Consider the following 23,330-nt stretch of genomic DNA (forward strand, 5'->3'; position numbering starts at 1 on the left):
ATGAAATCCTAGAAAAAATAGAGTTCATAGATATATGGAGAAAAATAAAGAGGAACACACCTTCTTTTCAGCAGCAAATGGTTCATTCACAAAGATTGACCTCAAAATAGGTCATAAAAACATGGCATACAAATTCAGAAAACCAGAAAAATTAAATGCAACCTTCTCAGATCACAAGGCAATGAAAATAATGATCAATAGGGGCACATGGACAGTCAAATCAAAAATTAATTGGAAATTAAATAATATGATTCTTCAAAATTGGCTAGTTAGAGAACAAGTCCGAGAAATAATTAATAATTTCATTGAAGAAAATGACAATGATGAGGAATCCTTTCAACCTCTATGGGATGCAGCCAAAACAGTACTCAGGTGAAAATTTATATACTTGAGTTCATATGCTAACAAATTAGGGAGGGCAGAGTTCAATGAATTGGATATGCAAATCAAAAAACTTGAAAACAAACAAATTAAACGCCCCCAGAAGAAAACCAAATTCGAGATCCTAAAAATAAAGGGAGAAATTAATAAAATCCAAAGTGACGAAGCGGCACTTTAAAAAAAATCCAAACAAAATAGAGAAAGTATTCGTCAATCTAATAAAAAAGAGGAAAGAAGAAAACCAAATTAACAGTATCATGGATGGAAAGGGAGGACTCACCTCCAATGAAGAGGATATTAAGGCAATCATTAAAAACGATTTTGCACAATTATATGGAAATAAATATGTCAATCTAGGAGATATGGATGCATATTTACAAAAACATAAATTGCCTCGATTAACAGAAGAACAAATTGAATTCTTAAATAATCCCACATCAGAAAAAGAAATCAAACAGGTACTGAAAGAACTCCCTAAGAAAAAAATTCCCCAGGGCCAGATGGATTCACAAGTGAATTCTATCAAACATTCAAAGAACAGCTAATCCCAATAGTATACAAAGTATTTGACATAATAAGCAAAGAGGGAATTCTACCAAATTCCTTTTATGACACAAATACGGTTCTGATTCCAAAGCCAGGCAGGTCAAAAATGGAGAAAGAAAACTACAGTCCAATCTCCCTAATGAACCTAGATGCAAAAATCTTAAATAAGAGACTAGTAAAAAGATGGCAGCAAATGATCAGTGGGCTTATTCATTATGATCAGGTAGGATTTATAACCAGGAATACAAGGAGGGTTCAGAATTCGGAAAACCACCCACATAACTGACCATGTCAAGAAGCAAACCAACAAAAATAACATGATTATCTCACTAGTCTCAAAAAAAGCCTCTGACAAAATACAACACCCATTCCTATTGAAAACAGTAGAAAATATAGAAATAAAAGGGTCTTTCCTAAAAATAATAAACAGTATCTTTTTTAAATCCTTCTGTCAACACCATCTGCAATGGGGATAAACTACATGCATTCCCAATAAGACCAGGAGTGAAACAAGGATGCCCATTATCACCTCTATTATTTAACATTGTACTAGAAATACTAGTAGTAGCAATTAGAGAAGAAAAACAAATGGAAAGTCTTAAAATTAGCAATAAGGAGACCAAGCTATCACTCTTTGCGGATGATAGGATGGTCTATTTAAAAAATCCTAGAGAATAGATTAAAAAGCTAGTGGAAATAATCAACAATGTTAGCAAGTAGAAGGACCCAAAATAAACCCACAGAAGTCATCAGTATTTCTATATATCTCCAACACATCTCAGAAACAGGAAATAGAAAGAGAAATCCCATTCAAAATCACCTTAGACAATATAAAACACTTAGGAATCTATTTGCCCAGACAAACAGGAACTATATGAACACAATTACAAAACACTCTCCACACAACGAAAACTAGATCTGAGCAATTGGAAAAACGTTAACTGCTCATGGATAGGATGAGCTAACATAATAAATATGACCATCCTACCAAAACTTATCTTTATTTAGTGCCATACCCATCGAACTTCCAAAAAAATTTCTTTACAGAATTAGAAAAAACCATAACAAAGTTCATTTGGAAGAAGAGCAGATCAAGGACATATAGGGGAATAATGAAAAAAAAAAAATAAGGAAGGCAGCCTTGCAATCCCAGATCTCAGACTATATTATAAAGCAGTGGACATTAAAACCATTTGGTACTGGCTAAGAGACAGAAAGGAGGATCAGTGGAATTAACTTGGGGTATGTGACCTCAGCAAGATAGTCTATGACAAAGGCCAAGATCCCAGCTTCTGGGACAAAAACCCAGTATTTCAAAAAAAAGTGCTTGGAACAATGAAAGACAGTGTGGGAGAGATTAGGTTTGGATCAGCACCTCACATACACCAAGATAAACTCAGAATGGGTGAACGACTTGAACATAAAGAAGGAAACAATAAGTAAATTATGTGGGCACAGAATAGTATACATGTCAGACCTGTGGGAAGTGGTGCAGAGCGCAAGGAGGAGAATTGGGAAAACATTGTACACGGAGTCTGAAACATTGTGGTACAATCGAATTTAATGGACTTCTCCATTTGTGTCTATACAAAGTCCCTGAACATTCTGTAGGGATCAAGGGAAAAAACACTATCCCCTAGCAGAGAACACATTGTCGGAGGAAAAATACTGAGGAAAAGGTACTGCTTGACTACAGGGGTTGAGGTGACATGACTGAGGAGAGACTTTAAATGAACAACCTCATGCAAATACCAACAACATGGAAATGGGTTCGAATCAATGACATATATTATACCCAGTGCAATCGCAAGTCGGCCATGAAAGAGGTGGTGGGAGGGAGGGGGGAGAAAAAGAAAACGATCTTTCTTTCCACGGAATGATGTTTGAAAATGACCAAATAAAATAATGTTTAAAAAGAAAAAAAAAAGAGGCAGAGGAAAGAAGCTAAGGAGGGCAGGGGAGAACAGGGGGATGCGGAGGTAAAGAAGGGAAAGGGTTGGCAGTTGGTTTGGCAATGAAAGAGGAAGGTACAAGAGAGGAGAAAACAGAAAAGGAAAAGAAAAAACGGGAGGAGAAGACTAGAGGACTGAGGAGATCTAGACAGCATACCGAGTAGAAAGACAATGAGGATTATTGTGGAGGTAAGAAGGGGGAAGGGTGAGTGTGGATCAGAGAAAGGTTGGATGGAAAAGAAGAGCCGAGGGGATGGACGCTGGGAAAGACAGAGCAGGAAAAGGTAGAGAGGGGGAAAGAGAGGAGTATGGCTAGAGGAAGGGGGGAGGGGACATAAGGGGTCGAAAATGGAAAGAAGAGAGAGAGTGGGAGAGAAATGGGAGGGCGGGGGCTGCAGGCAGAAGAAGGAGAGAGCAGCAGAAGCGGGCGAGACCAGGGAGAAAGTTGGGAGTCCGCCAAAGAGGCAGACGAGAGGGAAAATAGGAAATGAGAAAAAGGGATAGAGAAGGGAGAGGGGAAAAAATAATGCAAAGAGAGTTAAAGGAAGAGACGGGGAGAGGGGAGAGGATGAGAGCAGAGGGATGAAGAGACCCACACTGGAGATAGAGTCGAACAAGTATAGGAGGCTGACGTAAGGCAGCAGGAAGGCAGGAGCAGAGAAAAAGGGTGGATAGAAAAGGAGAAGAGAGAGGATATGAAAGTTGCAAAGGACAGAATAGAAAGAGGGGTGTGTGTGGGGGTGGGGTGGGCGGAAGGCAGAGAAATACCGCTAAAAGGACGTGAAGAGAATGAGAGGGAGCCAAAAGGGAAATGTTGGAGGGTAATTGGGCCAGCCCAGGGAGGTTGTTGGAGCGGGCTGGGGAGGTTGGCGAGGGGGAAAACAAGTCTGGAAGGCATGTCAGGTTGCCCTCCACCAGGGCACTCGCTAATTGCCAGCACGTTTCTCCTGTTAGTCCTCGGTTTCCCAGGGTCGAGGTGTGGCGTTGTGCATCTGGGGCCTGCAGCCACCTCACCCCACCTTGTGGCCCCTCCCACGGCCTCCCCCGGCCTCCCCCACTGCTTTCGCCATTGGAAGGGTCGGCTGTGCAGTTCATGGGCGTGTCCGTTGTCCAATCGGAATCTTTGTTTGGCCTTGCTACGGGGGCGGTTCCTTTTAGGTTCTCTGGGTTTTCCCAGGAGGAAATGTAACTCCCTTTGATCCAACTTCCGAGGTCCTTCAGCCCCTTAGAAAATGACTCCGTCTTCTTAACTATCGGTCTTTTGTGAGCCTGTATCTCTGAGCCTCAGTGCCTCTTGTGGTTCTTTTCCTGAGCAGTAATGTACTTGATTTTGTTGACTTGAACCCTTTCATGACTTTTGCCCTAACTCCCCCCCCATCCTTCCTGTAAATGAGGCTGGAAGACCCCTTTCTCTTCCGGAGAATGGGTCTGGATGGATTTGTGTTTGCTCTGGTGAGAAAATTCTCCGTGGAGGCGGTCGTCCTGTGCTGTTTCGAGCAACCCTGTCCATTGCGAGGCTGTTTCCCGCATTTCCCCTATCCACGGAGAAGCCAGTGATTTCTGTCCCTTTGCTGATCATGGAGGTGTGATTGCTGTTCCCCCCTGAGAGTGTCAATAAAATACCGGATTCCCCCTTGGAATCTCCGGTCAAATGGGAAGTGGAAAAATAGGTTGAGAGGGGTGAATAGAAAAGACAGAGGAAGGGGGAAGCGGTACACAGAGGGGAGAAAGCAAAGGAAGGAAAAGGCCCTGAGAGAGTATCAAAAAAAGAAGTGGATTGAAAGAGGAGAACAATCAGGAAATGGGGGGCGCTGTAGTGTGGAGTTGGGAAAGAGAGGTCAGGAGAGGGTAGGCTTAGGGGAAGGAGTGAGGAGGTTGACAAAGTGACGGATCAGGGGACAAGACGGGAGAAAGAAGAGAGAATCAGAAGAGGGTGAAATGAAAGAATGGAAAGACAGTTGAAGAAAAGAGAGAAGGGGAGGAGAAGAGTAAAGGGATGAAGAGATCAGGACAGCACACAGTAGGAAAAGATAAGAGTTGTGGTAAAAAGGGGAGAGAGGTAGGATGAATCAGAGAAAGGTTGGATTTAGAAGAAGAGGAGAGGGGATGAACGTTGGGAAGAACAGCACGAAAAGGTAGAGGCAGAAAGAGGAATTGAACATGGCTAGAGGGAAGAAAAGAGAGTGGGAGAGAAAACGGACGTGGTGTAACCATTGAAAGAGTGGTTGCCTTAAATTGTGATTGCCAAAACTGTCAAGATAAGTTTTTGTGTCTTGATTTTTTATTAAAAATAAAGTGGTCGGCATGGGAAAAATTCTGAAATATGAAATACCCCAGTCAGCTAGGTTTTTATGGAGATGTTAATTAGTACAATTAAGCAATCAAGGAACGGGAGAGAGTGTAAGAGGAAATAATGTATGAGAGACCAGTCAGTCTTTTATCCACTCACCAGAAGATTTGTCCCAAGGAAGAATTCTGGTGTTCAGAGAGACCCTCCAGTTTAGTTCCTCAGCTCCACTATGTTCAGCCACCGAACCTTCCAATTCAGCTTTGGCAAACTGAACTTTTTCAGAGGCCTTTCAAAGAACATTTTCTCCTATGTCACCTCCCCTAAGTTTTCACATCTACCAATCACAGTAGAAGTTTTCACAGGACTGACCATTCTTAATTCACACCTGAGTAGACTAAAACTTTTGAGTAATTCCCACCTGAGTAGACTAAAACTTCACACCTCATTTGTTAAACTTCTCCCTTGCAAGCTTGCATGTTGCCTGACCTTTTAGTGATTAATTTGACCTTCATACCTACTTAGCACCTTTTTGTATTAGATATAAAAGTAGACCTAGCTTAAGGGTTTGGGTTTCATTTTAAGTATGGGTTAAGTACTTTTCATTGTTCAGTAAGGAGTTTACAACTTTATCTTCCTCTCAAGTATGCTTAAGTGTGGGTGGAGTAATGTTAGAGTTCCCACCTTCCTGAACAAAATCCATTCATTGTTTTAAAATGGGTTTAGCTTAACCAAATCTTCTGAAATAGAGTCTGAGAAGAGGGAGAAGAGTGGATAGAAGGAAAAAAATCTGAGAAAACACAGGGTGAGATACAGAGAGAAGCACCCAGAGATACTGATAAAGGTAGAATAACACAGTGATTGGGAGAGAGATAAACAGAATGAGATGTATAAAAATGGAGACAGAGGATAGACACAGAGAGAGTGAGGCAGAGAGGACAAGTGACAGTGGGAGAAAGTGACACAGATGGGTGGGAGGGAGGGAGAGAGAAATGGAGAGGGAGAGAGACACAGTAAACAAAGGGTGTAGGGTTGGAGGTAGGAATGCAAGTAAGCAAAGGATCACCTTTTATTTCCTAGCCCACTAGGCACTAGGTCTGCCCAAAGAGAAGTCCTGTTGGCTTGGCTAGGGGAACACCTTTTATAGTATAGGGGGTTAGGATGAAATGTTGAACAGTAGGATGTGGTGATTTGGCAGTTGCAGCTAGCCGAGGGGTTCACAATACAGGGAGTGTCTGCTTAGCTGCTGGAACAGTTATGCTGTCTTGTGTAAAAGTTTACTCCTGGCCCCCAGAGGGACGTTGTTCTGACCTTCTTGATTCCGCACTTCTACTATATATGAGGAATCTTCCTCATGAGACCATATCCTCATAAGGGCATTCAGTGGGAGACAGAGTTTGATATCGCTTGTGAAGCATATTTGAGTGGAGTGATTGCTGATGTATTGTTAATTCAGAAGTCAACTGGTTTAGTCCTCAGGTACCAAATGACAGTAATTTGTTCAAACCAGTTTGACACCATGATGTCATAATATCACACTCAGGCTTTTGCTGACCAATGTAAAGCCAAATATGATATAGTTCTTCATGGGAATGAAAACATACAAATGAAAAGTTGTAATGTTTTACATCCAGCCACACTATGACCTGATTTGTGTACAAATGTAGAGTCATTACGTGACTAAACTGAAGCAGTCCAATTAATAGAACAAGTAAGGCTGCATTTGAAAGATACACAATTAGACAATCCTGACATTCTACTTTATATAGATGGTTTGTCTTTCATGCAGAATGATATCTTTTATATCACTTGCAAAGAATGATAGTTTCGTCTCTTCATTGTCTATTTTAATACGTTCAATTACTTTTTTGTCACAAATTGCTACTACTAGTCTTTCTATTACTATGTTAAATAGCAAACACCTCCTTTTGGAATTACACAAAAGAGGGCATAAGATGTTGAAGGATACGGTTTAGTGTTTCCTCCCTAAAGTAGAATATTTGGGGTTCATCCTGACTATAGGTATATGCTTTATTTCTGAGACACTCACCTGTGAATATCTCAAGAAGAGAGAAAGGATAGTAGTTTAAATTCCACGAGGGGCAAGATGGAGCCGGGAGACACAGCACAACTCCGGATACTGGAAATCTCAAAGGAAAGAACCATCCAGTAGTCCAAAATTAACACCACTCAGGTCAGAGAAATGATAGAGTTTAAGATTAGAGTAGGTTCCTCAGACTAGTTGCCAAGCAGGAACCCTAGGGCTGAGAGAATAGGGTGTAGATAATAGGATGAATTAGAAAGAGCTAGGTATTAGCATTGGAAAAGGAAAGCCCCTGGCCAAAGGCCAGGTCCCAGGTGAGAGAGAGAGAAGAGAAGTAGAGAAGAGACAGTGTAAGGCAATGTGTGACATCCGAGATATCTCCCCCTTTTTGTTTGACATAAAAATAAGTAGTGCAATATCAAAATGTGACAAAACACACCTTAACAAATACAAACATACTGGTGCATAATCATAACATGATTCAAAGGTGAAAAACCAAACCAGATTGTAAAACCTAAATATAAAAATCAAGTGTGATCATCAGCATAAACTGATTCAGTGATAAATCTAACAAATTTAAAATTGAACTCCCTATCTACCTATCTGCTTATCAAAATAAATGTAACAGTCTTAGTAAATATAAACTATTAAGAAAATATTTTTCACTCTAGCGATCCTGGTTCGATGAGATAGAAGTTTTTTGGCTCACAAGACAGGTGCAATAATCAGACATGCCACCTTTCATAGTCAGGACTATCAGAAGCTGTCAGCCTTTTCAACAGTTATCAAAAAGACTATCTCTGGAGATGAAGGATGAGTCCTTCCTTTCTCTTGTACTGATACTGCATCTTAGGGATCTATTTGTGCTCACTTCCAGATGCCTGCCACATAGGAAAACGGTTGGAAGTTTAATGCCAGGACAACCAGTGACTGAGAGCGTCAGTATACCATGTCTCTGCATCCCGAACTTTAAACATCCATTTCATATGGAATTTGCATCGGTGGGTGGCTATGGCTGTCTCGTCCATAATGATATATTCATTATGGTTCCCCTTTCATGCAGTCAGACATCACTCTCCAGAATAGTCATCTGAAAATTAACAAATGCTGCCATGTTCTCATGGTTGCAGACTTTCGGGTGTCTGCAATAGTAAAATACTTGCACCTTCATAGCCCAGGAACAGTGTTAACAGTACTTTCCATGTACTAAAAATTTTGGCAGCAGTTCTGCAAAAGAAAAATCAAAGTTAAATAGTTTAAAGTGAATCAAAAGTGTTCTATAATATGAAAATACTGACATCTTTAATATTCTTCTCCCTTTTTTCTTTTTACTTTTTTTGTTGTTATTGTTGGGAGAGATCCCTTTAAAGAAAAACATCCTCTCTGAGCAATCTTGGAGGATCATGTGTATAACATACAAAATGATCCTGGGAACATGATCCCAAAAATTAATACACAATTTTAGACTCTTGGCTCACTGTTTCTGTGGTATGTTTGAAGCTGAACCAATATGTAATATCAGAATTTACAATCCCAATGATTTCTAATTCCTAATCTAAATTGACCAAAATTCACCTTGTACATGAACATAATTTTGCACCAATAAAGGCCTTGCAAAAACATTAATACAACAATTATTGTGAACTTTTTAAACAAATACCAATATTCCCATACACATTACATTCTGATTTGTAGTTTAAATAACCCGGATGAGGATAATGAAGTGACATTTCAAGTTCTGACTGCATATTTCTTATCTCAACCTTATTTAAATCTGTGCTTGTCTAAATAAACCCATCACTTCCGGTCAACATGGCAGCGTAGAAGCAGCAAAAGTTCAGACCTTGGAAACCCTTCCTTACTGATCACAAACAGAGTGCTCCCAGGACACCGAAATTCAAGCTGAAGAACAGGATAGACCTGGGGAAATCTCCTCCTGGACCTGGATCAAAAGGTACCGCACCCCAAAAGCCAGAATCCTAGATCACTTGGATCTAAGGAAGTTCCCAGGACCCATCCCCCCAACCCAGAGTGCTGAGCCCATGGCAGCAGCGAGAACGTCAGGGCTCTGAGGACTCACCTTGAAAGCAACCTGAGCTAGTCTCCCGGGCGCCCAACACAGACGGCAGGGAAACATAGAGAGAAGGGGGATGCCCGTAACCCCCAGGCTAGGACCTTCCATCTGAGTCTCAAGGAAGATCCCAGCTTTAGGGCACCAGCTGAACCCAATCGCATCAGGAGCCCTCAGAGCTACTGAAAGGACAGAAAACTCAGGGCTGGCAAAGGGGTTGCTCCGAAAAGCTTACCTTGAAAGGAACCTGGGCAAGTCTCCGGGCATTCAACTCAGACTGTGGAGGAGGAGGGTTTTTTTTTCTCCCTTTTTTTGGCTCTGGGATCATTCCGCCCACACCACTTGAACCTAATCCCATCAGGAGCCCTCAGAGCTTCTGAAAGAACAAAAACCTCAGGGCCTGTAAAGGGCTTACCTTGAAAACAACCGGGCCAGTCTCCAGGCTTCAACACAGATTGTGAGGAGGTTTTTTGCATGAGGGCTCATCTGGCCCAAACCAAGTGAACCTAATCCCATCAGGAGCACTCAGAGCCCAGGGAGGCCATGCACCTCACCCCTTAGAGAGCAGGGTCTTCTGAAAAAACAGAAACCTAGAGGCAAAGTCAAGATGGCAGCCTAGAAGGAGCATAGACCTGGCAGCCTGGCCAGAGCTTTGGAGATCCTCCATATCTGCTCCAGCCGTCCAGGAAGTTTAAAACTCAGAGTAAACCCAGCCCAACTAAGCTGAACTCAATCCCACCAAAAGTCTCCAGAACGCAAGGAAGCCCAGGCTCCCCATCCATCCTCATTGACTGCTGGACTTTAAGCCAATCAAAAGCCTCCAGAGGACAAGAAAGCTCAAACCCCCAAAAACCCTCCCCCAGAGATAACACCATGAGATCTTCTGTTAAAGCTCCAAGAGCAAAGACCAATAGAAGTCCCCAAAAAGCAAAAAAAAAAAAATGAGAGGAACAAGAGCACAGACAAATATGGGGAGGAAAGAAGGGGTGAATTTGAACAAACAACCAAAACAGAAGAAAGAAACTACAATAGACAGCTACTACTCACCAAATGGAACAGAGGGGGAGAGATCAGCAAACGATAAACCAGAAATACCAGCAAATTGGATATAAGCTGTGGAAGAACTCAAAACACAACTAAGAGAGGCTGAAGACAATTGGGAAAAGAACTTAAAAATTAAGATAAGTCATCTGGAAACAGAGGCACTTGAACTAAACCAAGAAAATAGTGTCCTGAAAGCCAAAATCATCCAGTTGGAAAGTGAGGCAAAGGAGATGAAAGACGAGGTAAAGAAGATGAAAGATGATCTTCAAAGAAAATCAGACCAGAAGGAAAAAGACGACCAAAAAGCCAGAGATGAAATCCAATCTTTAAGAACCAGAGTAAAACAACTAGAATCAAGTGTCCTCACAAGGCAGCAGGACACTATAAAACAAAACAAAAAGAATGAAAAAAATTGAGGAAAATGTGAAGCATCTCATTCACAAAACAGATGATTTAGAAAATCGTTCAAGACGAGACAATTTAAGAATAATTGGACTACCAGAAGACCACGACAAAAGAAAAAGCCTGGACATAATACTAGAGGAAATTATCCAGGAAAACTGTCCCGAGATCCTAGAACAAGAGGGGGAAGTGGAGATTGAAAGAATCCACAGATCACCCCCTGTATTTAATCCCCAACTGACAACACCAAGAAATGTTATAGCCAAATTCAAAAGCAATCAGATGAAAGAACAGATATTACAAGCTGCCAAGAAGAAGCCATTCAGATACCATGGAAACTCAGTGACGATAACACAGGATCTGTCTGCATCCACACTGAAGGACCCAAAGGCATGGAATAGGATATTCCGGAAAGGAAGGGAACTAGGTCTACAGCCAAGAATAAAATACCCATCAAAACTGACTATATTCTTACAGGGGAAAGTATGGTCATTTAACACAACAGAAGAGTTCCCAGCATTCATAAATATAAGACCAGACCTGAAGAGAAAATTTGAAGTCCAACCACAGAACTCAAGAGAATTAACAAAATGTAATTTAAAAAGAGTGGAAAAAAACAACAACCACAACAACAAAAAATTTTTAAGAGACTCAATAAGTTAAAATGATATGTATCTATATAAGAAAAGAGGTCATTGGCAACTCTTAAAAACTGTTGCTATCACCTGAGCAGCTAGAAGAACTACACTCAGAGGGAACAGTGACAAACTGTATAGGATGAAAGGACAAGATATAAACAGGTATATAGATATATGCATGCATAAATACATATACATGTGTATGTATGTATATAGCAAATATATGACCAAAGCTAAAAAAGAAAAGAGGTTATGACTAAAAGAAATGGGAAAAGAAACAAATGGGGGTAAATTTATATGTCACAAAGAAGCTCATGGCGGGTGGGGGGAGAACATCGATACACTGGAAGGGTAAAGAGGTTGGAGATAGGAAATACTCAACTCTTATGTACTTTGAAACTGACCCAAAGAGGGAAGAACAATCCAATCCATTGGGGAAGAGAATAGATTTGCGCCCTATAGGGGAGTAGAAGGGTAAAAAACAGACTGGTGGGGAGGGAAGCAGTACAAGGGAGAGACAGGGTGGGGGGGGGTTTTTAAAAGACTAAAGGGGAAAATAAGGGAGGGAATAAGAAAGGAGGGGGTATAAAGGGAAGTACAATGGGGACTGATTTAAAGTAAATCACTGGACTAAAAGTTAGAGCTGAAGAAGAAAGGTTAGAATTAGGGAAGGATATCAAAATGCCAGGGAGTCCACAAGTGACAGTCATAACTTTGAACGTGAATGGGATGAACTCACCCATAAGACGTAGACAAATAGCAGAATGGATTAGAATGCAAAACCCTACCATGTGTTGTCTCCAAGAAACACACATGAGGCGGATAGACACCCACAAGGTCAGAATTAAAGGATGGAGTAAGACCTTCTGAGGCTCAACTGACAGAAAGAAGGCAGGAGTGGCAATCATGATATGTGATAAAGCCAAAGCAAAAATAGACCTGATCAAAAGGGATAGGGAAGGTAATTATAGTTTGTTAAAAGGGACATTAGATAATGAGGAAATATCACTAATCAACATGTATGCACCAAATAATATAGCACCCAAATTTGTAATGGAGAAACTAGGAGAATTGAAGGAAGAAATAGACAGTAAAACCATATTAGTGGGAGACTTGAACCAACCATTATCAAATTTAGATAAATCAAATCAAAAAATAAATAAGAAAGAGGTAAAAGAAGTGAATAAAATTTTAGAAAAATTAGAATTAATAGACATAGGGAAAAATAACTAGGGATAAAAAGGAATACACCTTCTTCTCAGCACCACATGGCACATTCACAAAGATTGACCATCCATTAGGTCACAGAAACATGGCACACAAATGCAGAAAAGCAGAAATAATAAATGCAGCCTTTTCAGACCATAAGGCAATAAAAATAATGATCAGTAATGGTACATGGGAAACCAAATCAGAAACTAATTGGAAATTAAAAAATATGATACTCTAAAATCGTTTAGTTAGAGAAGAAATCATAGAAACCATTAATAATTTCGAGGAAAATGACAATGGCGAGACATCCTTTCAAACCTTTTGGGATGCAGCCAAAGCGGTAATCAGAGGTAAATTCATATCCCTGAGTGCATATATTAACAAACTATGGAGAGCAGAGATCAATCAATTGGAAATGGAAATAAAAAAACTTGAAAGCGATCAAATTAAAACCCCCAGCAGAAAACCAAACTACAAATCCTAAAAATTAAGGGAGAAATTAATAAAATCGAAAGTGATAGAACCATTGAGCTAATAAACAATACAAGAAGCTGGTACTTTGAAAAAAGCAAACAAACAAAATAGACAAAGTACTGGTCAGTCTAATTTAAAAAAGGAAGGAAGAAAAGCAAATTAATAGCATCAAAGATGAAAAGGGGGACATCACCTCTGATGAAGAGGAAATTAAGGCAATCATTAAAAATACTTTGCCCAATTACATGGCAATAAATACACCAATTTAGGTGATATGGATGAATATATACAAAAATAAAAACTGCCTAGACTAACAGAAGAAGAAATAGAATTCATAAATAATACCATATCAGAAAATGAAGTCCAACAAGCCATCAAAGAACTTCCGAAGAAAAAAATCCCCAGGGCCTGATGGATTCACCAGTGAATTCTATCAAACATTCAGAGAACAGTTAATTCCAATTCTATATAAACTATTTGACATAATAAGCAATGAGGGAGTTCTACCAAACTCCTTTCATGACACAAACATGATACTGATTCCAAAACCAGGCAGGTCAAAAACAGAGAAAGAAAACTATAGACCAATCTCCCTAATGACTATAGATGTAAAAATCTTAAATAGGATACTAGCAAAAAGACTCCAGCAAGTGATCAGAAGGGTCATCCACCATGATCAAGTAGGATTTATACCAGGGATGCAGGGCCAGTTCAATATTAGGAAAACTATCCACATAATTGACCACATCAACAAGCAAACCAACAAGAACCACATGATTATCTCAATAGATGCAGAAAAAGGCTTTGATAAAATACAACACCCATTCCTATTAAAAAACACTAGAAAGCATAGGAATAGAAGGGTCGCTTCCAAAAATAATAAACAGTATATATCTAAAACCATCAGCTAATATCATCTGCAATGGGGATAAACTAAATGCATTCCTAATAAGATCAGGAGTGAAACAAGGATACCCATTATCACGTCTACTATTTGACATTGTACTAGAAACACGAGCAGTAGCAATTAGAAAAGAAAAAGAAATTGAAGGCATCAAAATACGCAAAGAGGAGACCAAGTTATTACTCTTTGTGGATGACATGATGGTCTACTTAAAGAATCCTAGAGATTCAACCAAAAAGCTAATTGAAATAATCAACAACTTTAGCAAAGTTGCAGGATACAAAATAAACCCGCATAAGTCATCAGCATTTCTATATATCTCCAACACAGCTCAGCAGCAAAAACTAGAAAGAGAAATCCCATTCAAAATCACCTTAGACAAAATAAAATATCTAGGAATCTATCTCCCGAGACAAACACAGGAACTATATGAACACAGCGACAAAACACTCTCCAAACAACTAAAACTAGACTTGAGCAATTGGAAAAACATGAACTGCTTGTTCCACCTAGGAGAGACATTGACTGCGCATCCACAGAAATTGTCAAACCTAGAGTCCTCAGTTTGGTACTGAGGTCTTACTTTCATATACCAGAACATCTTCCAGTATATGAAAGCCAATAGACCCCGAATCCAGAGGCCTGCCTGAATTCTGGGACTGTTGGGAGAGAGCAAGAAACTGTTTCCATAAAGATATTACCCAAAAAGACAGCGTTTCAGGAGTAATGGTTAACAATGGTATTAACACTTAACTACACCCATGGTGGTCGGCACATAACGTCCACCTAGGTATTGTCAGGAACATAATCTTTGCCTGGATATAAATGATCTTTTTCAATAACTTAGATTCCTGATTAAAGATTTTCAGAGTGCATTTTGCCTGCTCGCTCATAAACATCAGGCTTATCTGTCCATTAAACATTCCTGTGCAGCATCTTCTGCTTAGCACCTCATTTTTGTTGTCAGAGGTATCAGATCTATGCTATGAATGAAAGTTTTCTGTCTCCTACTCTTTGGAGAGTCATACCAACGTCTATACCCTTGTTGATAGTAGCATTTCTTACAATACAAGTGGTAGTTTTACAATGCATACAAATTAAATTTCTTTTGACAGTATCATAGACATACAAAATGCAAGGTATACATTAGTAGCTAAACAATTGTAGCTATTTCGTGTCGATGCCATAGTAAAGTCTTTGGAGGGTGGGATATATCTGGTGTCTTAGACAGACATGAGTGTGTTTTAGTCCATATGAGTTAACATACTTGATATCGTTTTGGGTAAAATATGTCAGTGGGTGTCAGCATGACAAGTGTCCCACAGTAGCCTAATAGCAAAGGTCACTAATAGTGTAATGTCATTCTTCTGGAGTGATATTAGTCACCAGTGAAGTGTCCTTCCAGCGTGCCTGGACTGTGGCTGGCATGTAGTTAGCTGATGTCAACAGCGTTCATCTGCTTCTCTTCCTGGTCTGTGTCAGCTGGCATGAAATGCTTTGTGGGTGACCAGATGTTTTCACTGTCTGTGAACATACAAACAAGACCTCGACCCAATGTTATCATCCCCTTGGGTCCCTTATACAGTCTTAATCTCTTGTTGATATTCAACCCAAATCAGGTATATCATACAATGTAATCTTTATCATGACATTCCATTTGTTATTGCATAGCTTTAACTTATATTCCTTCTGGGGTGTAGAAGAGATAGGTGGTTAGTGATACCATATCCACCTTTTTTTCTTATGAAAGTTGGAATGCCATAGCTTAACAAAATTGACTTTTAGATAAGTCTCATTCTAATAAAGACACGTTGTTTGCAAAGATAATGGACCCTTTTAGACAATAATCATATATATGTTATGGATGATAGCAACAATTTGTGCTGCAGTTGGACAGTATTTATTGTACTGTCATAACCTTCCCAATTGTACCATTCAGTATTCGATCAAATTCGTATAACATGGAACAATTCCAATAAAAGGATTGCAAGTTACATATTGTACCAATATCATTCAAATTTTTCAGTCATGTGATAAAGTTAGATCTTATAACAAATACTCATATATTCATAGAACAGAATATCTGTCAGTGACTCAATGATATTCTTCTGTAGTTAAATTGTTTTTCATATAAGTACATTTCTGTGGATAGTGTGTTAGACCTGCCTATGAGGCCGTGTTGTTGCCTTTACAGTGCATGTGCTGTTTTTCTGGTGTCCTGTGCCAGACACCTCTGCAGTCTGTCCTTTTTCTGAGCAGATTTTCTTGCCATCAGATGCTTTGGGTCATCCTCCATAGACTTCACGTATCTGAGAAAATAAACAGAAAATCTCGACCCTAAATGAAAGCCTCATTGGGTCTTATAAAGTTAGAAAGTAACTGAACATATATACCTTCAGTTTTGAACCTTAGGGCTTATAAATTCCTTGGAGCTCTTTTTGCCATAGCTTGCATTTAAGCCATGAGCTATTCGATTCAGCCCATCTATTGCTGTTAAAAGCACTGCTATCCCAAGATGTTTGTAATAGGCAACTGTGCACAGTTCTTTACAAGTTCTGTAATCACTTTTGCTCACTTCTTCATTTTGAGCTTAAATCCATAAACCAGGAGAGTAAGTATCTCCCATCACCTTGCCATGATTAACCTTTTTTATTTCAGGAGCATGTTGGAATGCATCCTTTGTTCCAAAATCTGCAGTGGATACCTTTCAGAGCTGAAAATAATCCACAACATTTTGCATTGGCAAGGAATATCATTTGCTTCTACAGGATATAGATGTACAATAGATGAGGCCCTCTGTTATAGCAGAGAATGCTAGCAGCCATCTGCTCAAAGCAAGCAGTTTCACAGCTAGTTTTGTTTGACTTTGCAAAACAGAATGCATGGATGCATCAACATTTGCTTTTTTAAACCAATAATCATAAAACCATCATACCATAAATCACGTATGATTTTACCCATTTGTGCTGTGATCTTAAGTATTTGTCTATCTGTATACAATTTTTGATTTTTCCAAAATTCATATTATCAGGGCAGCTGGGTAGCTCAGTGGATTGAGAGCCAGGCTTAGAGATGGGAGGTCCTAGGTTCAAATCTGGCCTCAGACACTTCCCAGCTGTGTGACCCTGGGCAAGTCACTTAACTCCCATTGCCTAGCCCTTACCACTCTTCTGCCTTGGAGCCAATACACAGTATTGACTCCAAGACAGAAGGTAAGGGTTTAAAAAAAAATTCATATTGTGCAATCATTAATATTACAGTTCGGTCTTATGCTGTAAAAGTATATGCAGCATTATCAAGTGGTTGTACAGGTGTTATTATTTCTAAACTATAACAGTTAGCTTCATAACTGAAAATATCTTGATACTGTGTCTAGAATTATTAGTTTTATATATCAACTTTGTAAAATTTTACTGCAAAAATAGATCACATTGTGCAAGTAACATTTAAATTTGCATTATTATCATAGGTCTCATCTTACTATCATGATCAGCTTCAATATCTGTAATTTGAGTAAGTGGCAGTATTGTCCATTTTAAATCATTAATAAGTCACTGGACTAATTAACAAATTACTGGATAACCTTAATAATTAACTACTGGTTAACAGATTGAATCCTTCCAACCATGCTTCCACTCTGCTGAGAATGTGTCTTATTTTTATAATTGAAACTATACTAGTTATAAATCATTTGCTTTTTGGATAAAGTTGCAGTAATATGTACTTTATATAACGTTTTTGAACTTCATTCAGGTTCTTTAAATAATCTCTACTAAATTTTTTTTATCTTTGCTGCTCTTATGTCCTGTTTTAAAAAATTTTAATAATTCCTCCATAGTTAAAAACTTGTAACGTCAGTGGCAGGGATGCTACCCTCTAGGTTGCTAGGTCACCTTATGTTTAAAGGTAAGTCACATGGCTGAGAGAAAAAAATCCATGCAGCTTCATATCTAAGCCCAAACCTTAAAAATTCCTGTTTGCACCTTAACTACATTGTCATTTATACCAAAATTTCATTGTAAATAAAACATCTCTTGTCCCAATATTCTGTAGGATATCACAAAAGTCAGAGAAAGATTTTTAACTCTTCTAACTTTCTCTATCACGAAATATAATCAGACATTCCTTTATAATTTTGCCATGTCCAACCTAAATTAGAACAATTTAAATTCTTAAATTTTATTTCACTGTGATTTCATCCTGTTGTAATTATCTTTGTAAAGTCAGATTTTTCCTCCTTCCTTTACCTGGCAGAACCTCAACCAAAGGACTTCCTAGATCCCTTTTTCAATGCTAAAAGAGTGTAGAGGTTTGCTGATAAAAAAAAAAAAATCTTTTACTGTTTGACTACAGAATCGCAAAATATCTTTTCAAACTAGGCTTTTCTGAATTTTTAAAGTGTCTCAGAATTGTTTCATTAAGTTATTAATTTTGCTTAGACCTGTGGTTTTATTAGCAAAGGTGTTTAGAAATTATCTCTGTTGCAAATTGATTCTGATACTTAAAGTATCTTCCTACTCAGGTGAATTGCATTTAAATTCCTCATAACAATGGCCTGTTAAGCCTTCACAGTTTACCTGCTTACCTTCTGATTTGGCATATGAATTTCCTTATGATTTTTAGTTTGATCCTTGCATGAATTTAGAAGGAAGTAATTTTTTAAATAAAGAAAATTTTTTTGCAATAAACTTAGATTTGCTTGAGATGAATAATCTGGCTATGTAAATAGCTGTCTTTGCCTAACTCAGTAAACTGAAGTGACAAGAACCTGATTAACATATAGTCTGATTTGCATTTGTTTAGAAGGCTGGATTTCAATGCCTTTCTTAGGCCTTAGTGAATTAACCTTTGCAGCTTCCAAATTAAATCTTAATTCCTGTTGGAGAAGTATTTTTTACCTGCCTTTTACTTCTATTGTATATGTGACATTTTTATTTTCCCTTGCTAATACAGGGAAAGCTAAATATCCTGCTTCCTCTTTTACTGCAGAAGGGAAGAGAACTCCATGAATTTGGGGGGAGGGGTGGCCAAGAGAGAGGTTAGTGAAAGGGAAAGATAGTCTGGAGGAGGGGGAGGATAGTGGCATGCCCCATTGTCTAAGGGAGGGTAAAGCTTTGGAGTTGTAAATGACTCTTTTGTGTCACTCCCTTCTGAGTTGTGGCCCCGGAACCATTGGAGGCTCCCTAGAGAATGGGCGACTCTCCTCCTCTTCCTCTACTTCAGCATTCTCTGATGCCTCAGGAGTGGCCGGTTTCAAAGCCTGCTGTTTTGATTCCTGAGTTTGCAAAGGTCCTTTCTCCCCAGAACTAGAAGTTTGGAAAGGTAAATCAGCCAAGATCATTCTCATGACCACATGTTAAATATTGTTTGCCTGACCTGTTTTCCCTCATTCTTATATTCTTTCAGTCTTTTGTCCTATCAGGTCCCATTGCTTAACCTCTAAAACCCCCATTGGCAGGAATTCTGGATAAGCTGTCTGAATCACTTTAACAAAGCTTTGAGTTTAGCTTTAGAGACCTTACTTCCTCCCTTTTCAATCAAGGACATTAAGAGTCGAACCTAACAGGTTTGAGAGGAAACAGATTGCCCCATCTCTGGTAGAGAGAGCCTTACCTTCTTTGGCCACAAGAGAAGTAAGCCTCCTCAGACTCTGCCCCGACCATCCTTTGTCAGTTCCCTCGTGTGATGGGACAACTCCTGCCAAGGCTGTGTGAAATAAAAGGTTAAGAGCCCACATGTGGCACCATATGAGACACCACCTGCGAATATCTCAAGAAGAGAGAAAGGATAGTAGTTTAAATTCCACGAGGGGCGAGACGGAGCCGGGAGATGGCAGAATTGAGTCAGAAACCAAGATGGGTTGATTTTAATGGAGCCCACAGCACAACTCCAGCTACTGGAAATCTCAAAGGAAAAAACCATCCAGTAGTCCAAAATTAACACCATAATCCAGGAGAAAAACAACTAAATACATTCACAGCAAACACTGTGGGAGTAATAACCCTGAAGAAAACCAACTGCTTGATTACATGGGTTGAAGGGATATGGTTGGGGATGTAGGCTGTAAATGAACATCATAGTGCAAACATCAACAGCATAGAAAGAGGTTCTGATCAAGGAACATACCCAATGAAATTGTGTGTCAGCTGGGTGAAGGGTGGGTGGAAGCAAGGGTGGGAAATATTGTAATTATTGTAACCAAGGAACAATATTCTAAATTGACTAAATAATTAATTTTAAAAATAAGATATTTGATGTTTTTCATTATCATTCCTTTGAATTTCCTTTATTGTTTCTTGATTTCTCAAGATATTAGTTTCTTGATGGTCGATTCTCATTTTTAAGAACTTATATCCTTCTGTCAGTTTTTGATTCTCCTTTCCCAATTGGCCCATTTCTTCTTGCATCATTTTCATTTCTTCTTGCATGCTTTTCTTTTTTTGTTTCTGCCTTTATCACTACCTCTCTCAATTTGTTTTTGAAGTCATTTTTGAGGTATTACACACTCTGTGTCCTTTGCATATTCTTCTTTTGGAATTTGTGTGTGTTTTCTGTAATCTTTTTGTCTACCAAATTCTAATTGGAGAGAGGCAGAGTCAAGATGGTGGCTTAGAAGCAGCAAAATTTCAGACCGCTGAAAACCCTTCCTTACCGACAAACTGAATGCTCCTAGGGGACTGAAATTCAAACTTAAGAACAGGAGAGAGGCGGGGACCAATCTCCCTAATGAATATAGATGCAAAAATCTTAAAGAGGATATTAGCAAAAAGACTCCAGCAAGTGATCAGAAGGGTCATCCACCATGATCAAGTAGGATTTATACCAGGGATGCAGGGCTGGTTCAATATTAGGAAAAACATCCACATAATCGACCATATAAACAAGCAAACCAACAAAAATAACATGATTATTTCAATAGATGCAGAAAAAGCCTTTGATAAAATACAACATCCATTCCTATTGAAAACACTAGAGAGCATAGGAATAGGAGGGTCATTCCTAAAAATAATAAACAGTATATATCATGAGGGCACGACAAACCCTCCATAACGAAGATATTACTCCTCCCTGAGCATCCCATACACCCTGGGGGGAGGGTGGTGGTGGTGGTGCTAAGGGACCATAAAAAGGTAATGGAGCGGGCTGGGGAGGTTGGCGAGGGGGAAAACGAGTCTGGAAGTCATGTCAGGTTGCCCGCCACCAGGGCACTCGCTAATTGCCAGCCCGTTTCTCCTGTTAATCCTCGCTTTCCCGGGGTGGAGGTGTAACGTTTTACATCTGGGGCCATCAGCCACCGTCTCCACCCCCCCCCCTTTGTGGCCCCTCCCACGAACTCCCCATTCCCTGCCCCCCACGGCTTTCGCCTTTGGAACAGTCCACTGTGCAGTTCATGGGCGTGTCCGTTGTCCAATCGGAATCTTTGTTTGGCGTTGCTACGCGGGCGGTTCCTTTTAGAGTCTCTGGGTTTTCTGAGGAGGAAATGTAACTCCCTTTGATACAACTTCTGAGGTAAGTCCTTCAGCCCCTTAGAAAATGATTCCGTCTTCTTCACTATGGGTCTTTTTTGAGCCTGTATCTCTGAGCCTCAGTGCCTCCTGTGGTTCTTTTCCTGAGCAGTAATGTACTTGATTTTGTTGACTTGAACCATTTCATGACTTTTGCCCTAACTCCACCCCACTGACCCCCCCCCCCCCCCCCCCGTCCTTCCTGTAAATGAGCCTGGAAGACCCCTTTCTCTTCCGGAGAATGGGTCTGGATGAATTTGTGTTTGCTCAGGTGAGAAAATTCTGGGTGGAGTCGGTCGTCCTGTGCTGTTTCGAGCAACCCTGTCCATTGTGAGGCTGTTTCCCGCATTTCTCGGATCCACGGAGAAGCCAGTGATTTCTGTCCCTTTGCTGATCATGGAGGTGTGATTGCTGTTCCCCCCTGAGAGTGTCAATAAAATACCGGTTTCCCCCTTGGAATCTCCGGTCAAATGGGAAGTGGAAAAATAGGTTGAGAGGGGTGAATAGAAAAGACAGAGGAAGTAAGGTAAGGCGGGGGGTGGGGGGGAAGCGGTACACAGAGGGGAGAAAGCAAAGGAAGGAAAAGGCCGTGAGAGAGTATCAAAAAAAAGTGCATTGAAAGAGAACCTTCAGGAAATGGGGGGCGCTATAGTGTGGAGTTGGGAAAGAGAGGTCAGGACACGGTAGGCTTAGGGGAAGGAGTGAGGAGGGTGACAAAGTGATGGATCAGGGGACAAGAGTGGAGAAAGAAGAGAGGATCAGAAGAGGGTGAAATGAAAGAATGGAAAGACATTTGAAGAAAAGAGAGAAGTGGAGGAGAAGAGTAGAGGGATGAAGAGATGGAGACAGCACACAGAGTAGGAAAAGGATAGGAGTTGTAGTCAAAAGGGGAGAGGGGTAGGATGGATCAGAGAAAGGTTGGATGTAGAAGAAGAGGAGAGGGGATAAACCTTGGAAAGGACAGAGCAGGGAAAGGTAGAGGGGGAAAGAGGAATTGAAGATGGCTAGAGGGAAGAAAAGAGAGTGGGAGAGAAAAGGGCATAAAATATGTGGGATAGTGAACCAAATATGTTCTCTTACCAGTCACCAGAATGTTGAAAATATATAAGTACTCAAAGATCTTTTTGCCTCTGGTCTGAGCAATATAACAACTGAAATCTCTGCCACACTTTGACCTGGCTCTGAAACAGAAATAGCTTTGGAGAAGTACACAGAAAATTCTCTTTTTGAACTTTGAACACTGAGCATTCCACTTCATAATAGCTGCAATTGTTCAACAAAGAAGATTCTCTCTGTAGTCAGTAGTTACCGAAGAAGTACAGTTTTAATACAGGGGTAGAAATGGACTAGAAATTGAATATAGAAGTCAGAGAAAATGTCCCCATAAAACTAAGGTAAATTCACCAATTTCTCCTGCGTTGTCAAATATAATAGTAGTCATCTCTGGGTAACCGAGGATGACGATTTTCTCTGTGCGTTTTCGTCTATGGTGTGAGATTTAAAATGGTTGAGGTCTTAAACTGTAGTGATTAAAATCGTGGAAGATATAAATGATGATAGATATAAGAGAGGGTGAGTAAAATTTGACCTCAGAAATATGTTTCACTACAGTGTCTTGGGTTTAAAATCAAATATAAGGTGGTTGGCACGGAAATATTCCCAATTTTTCAAATACCCAAGTCAATTGGGTTTTATAGAGATTTTAATTAACAATACAATGAGTAATCAAAGAAAGAGATAGAGAGTAAGAAAGGAATAAGTATGAAGGGCCTCAAAGCCAATATGGCCTAGACCTGAGTCTTAAAAGAGAAATCAGACAGTTTTTTATAAGTCATCATAAGATCTGTCTAAATAAGGATTTTTTTTTTAA

The 23,330-nt window shown here is 39.7% G+C and overlaps 1 long non-coding RNA gene across 2 annotated transcripts; it reads right to left on the reverse strand.

The window, feature by feature from the left end:
• Window positions 1–16,039: 16,039 nt before the first annotated feature.
• On the reverse strand, window positions 16,040–22,668 carry LOC130456222 (uncharacterized). Of its 2 annotated transcripts, XR_008914814.1 has the most exons (3): window positions 22,541–22,668; window positions 19,569–19,661; window positions 16,040–16,264 (listed from the first exon to the last, which is right to left on the reverse strand). It is a non-coding gene; the product is annotated as an uncharacterized LOC130456222 (long non-coding RNA). The 2 variants fall into 2 exon arrangements; XR_008914813.1 differs by lacking the exon at window positions 22,541–22,668 and having other exon boundaries at window positions 19,569–19,992.
• Window positions 22,669–23,330: the final 662 nt, after the last annotated feature.

The sequence above is a fragment of the Monodelphis domestica genome, chromosome Y, assembly GCF_027887165.1.
Source record: "Monodelphis domestica isolate mMonDom1 chromosome Y, mMonDom1.pri, whole genome shotgun sequence".
Lineage (NCBI taxonomy): Eukaryota > Metazoa > Chordata > Mammalia > Didelphimorphia > Didelphidae > Monodelphis > Monodelphis domestica.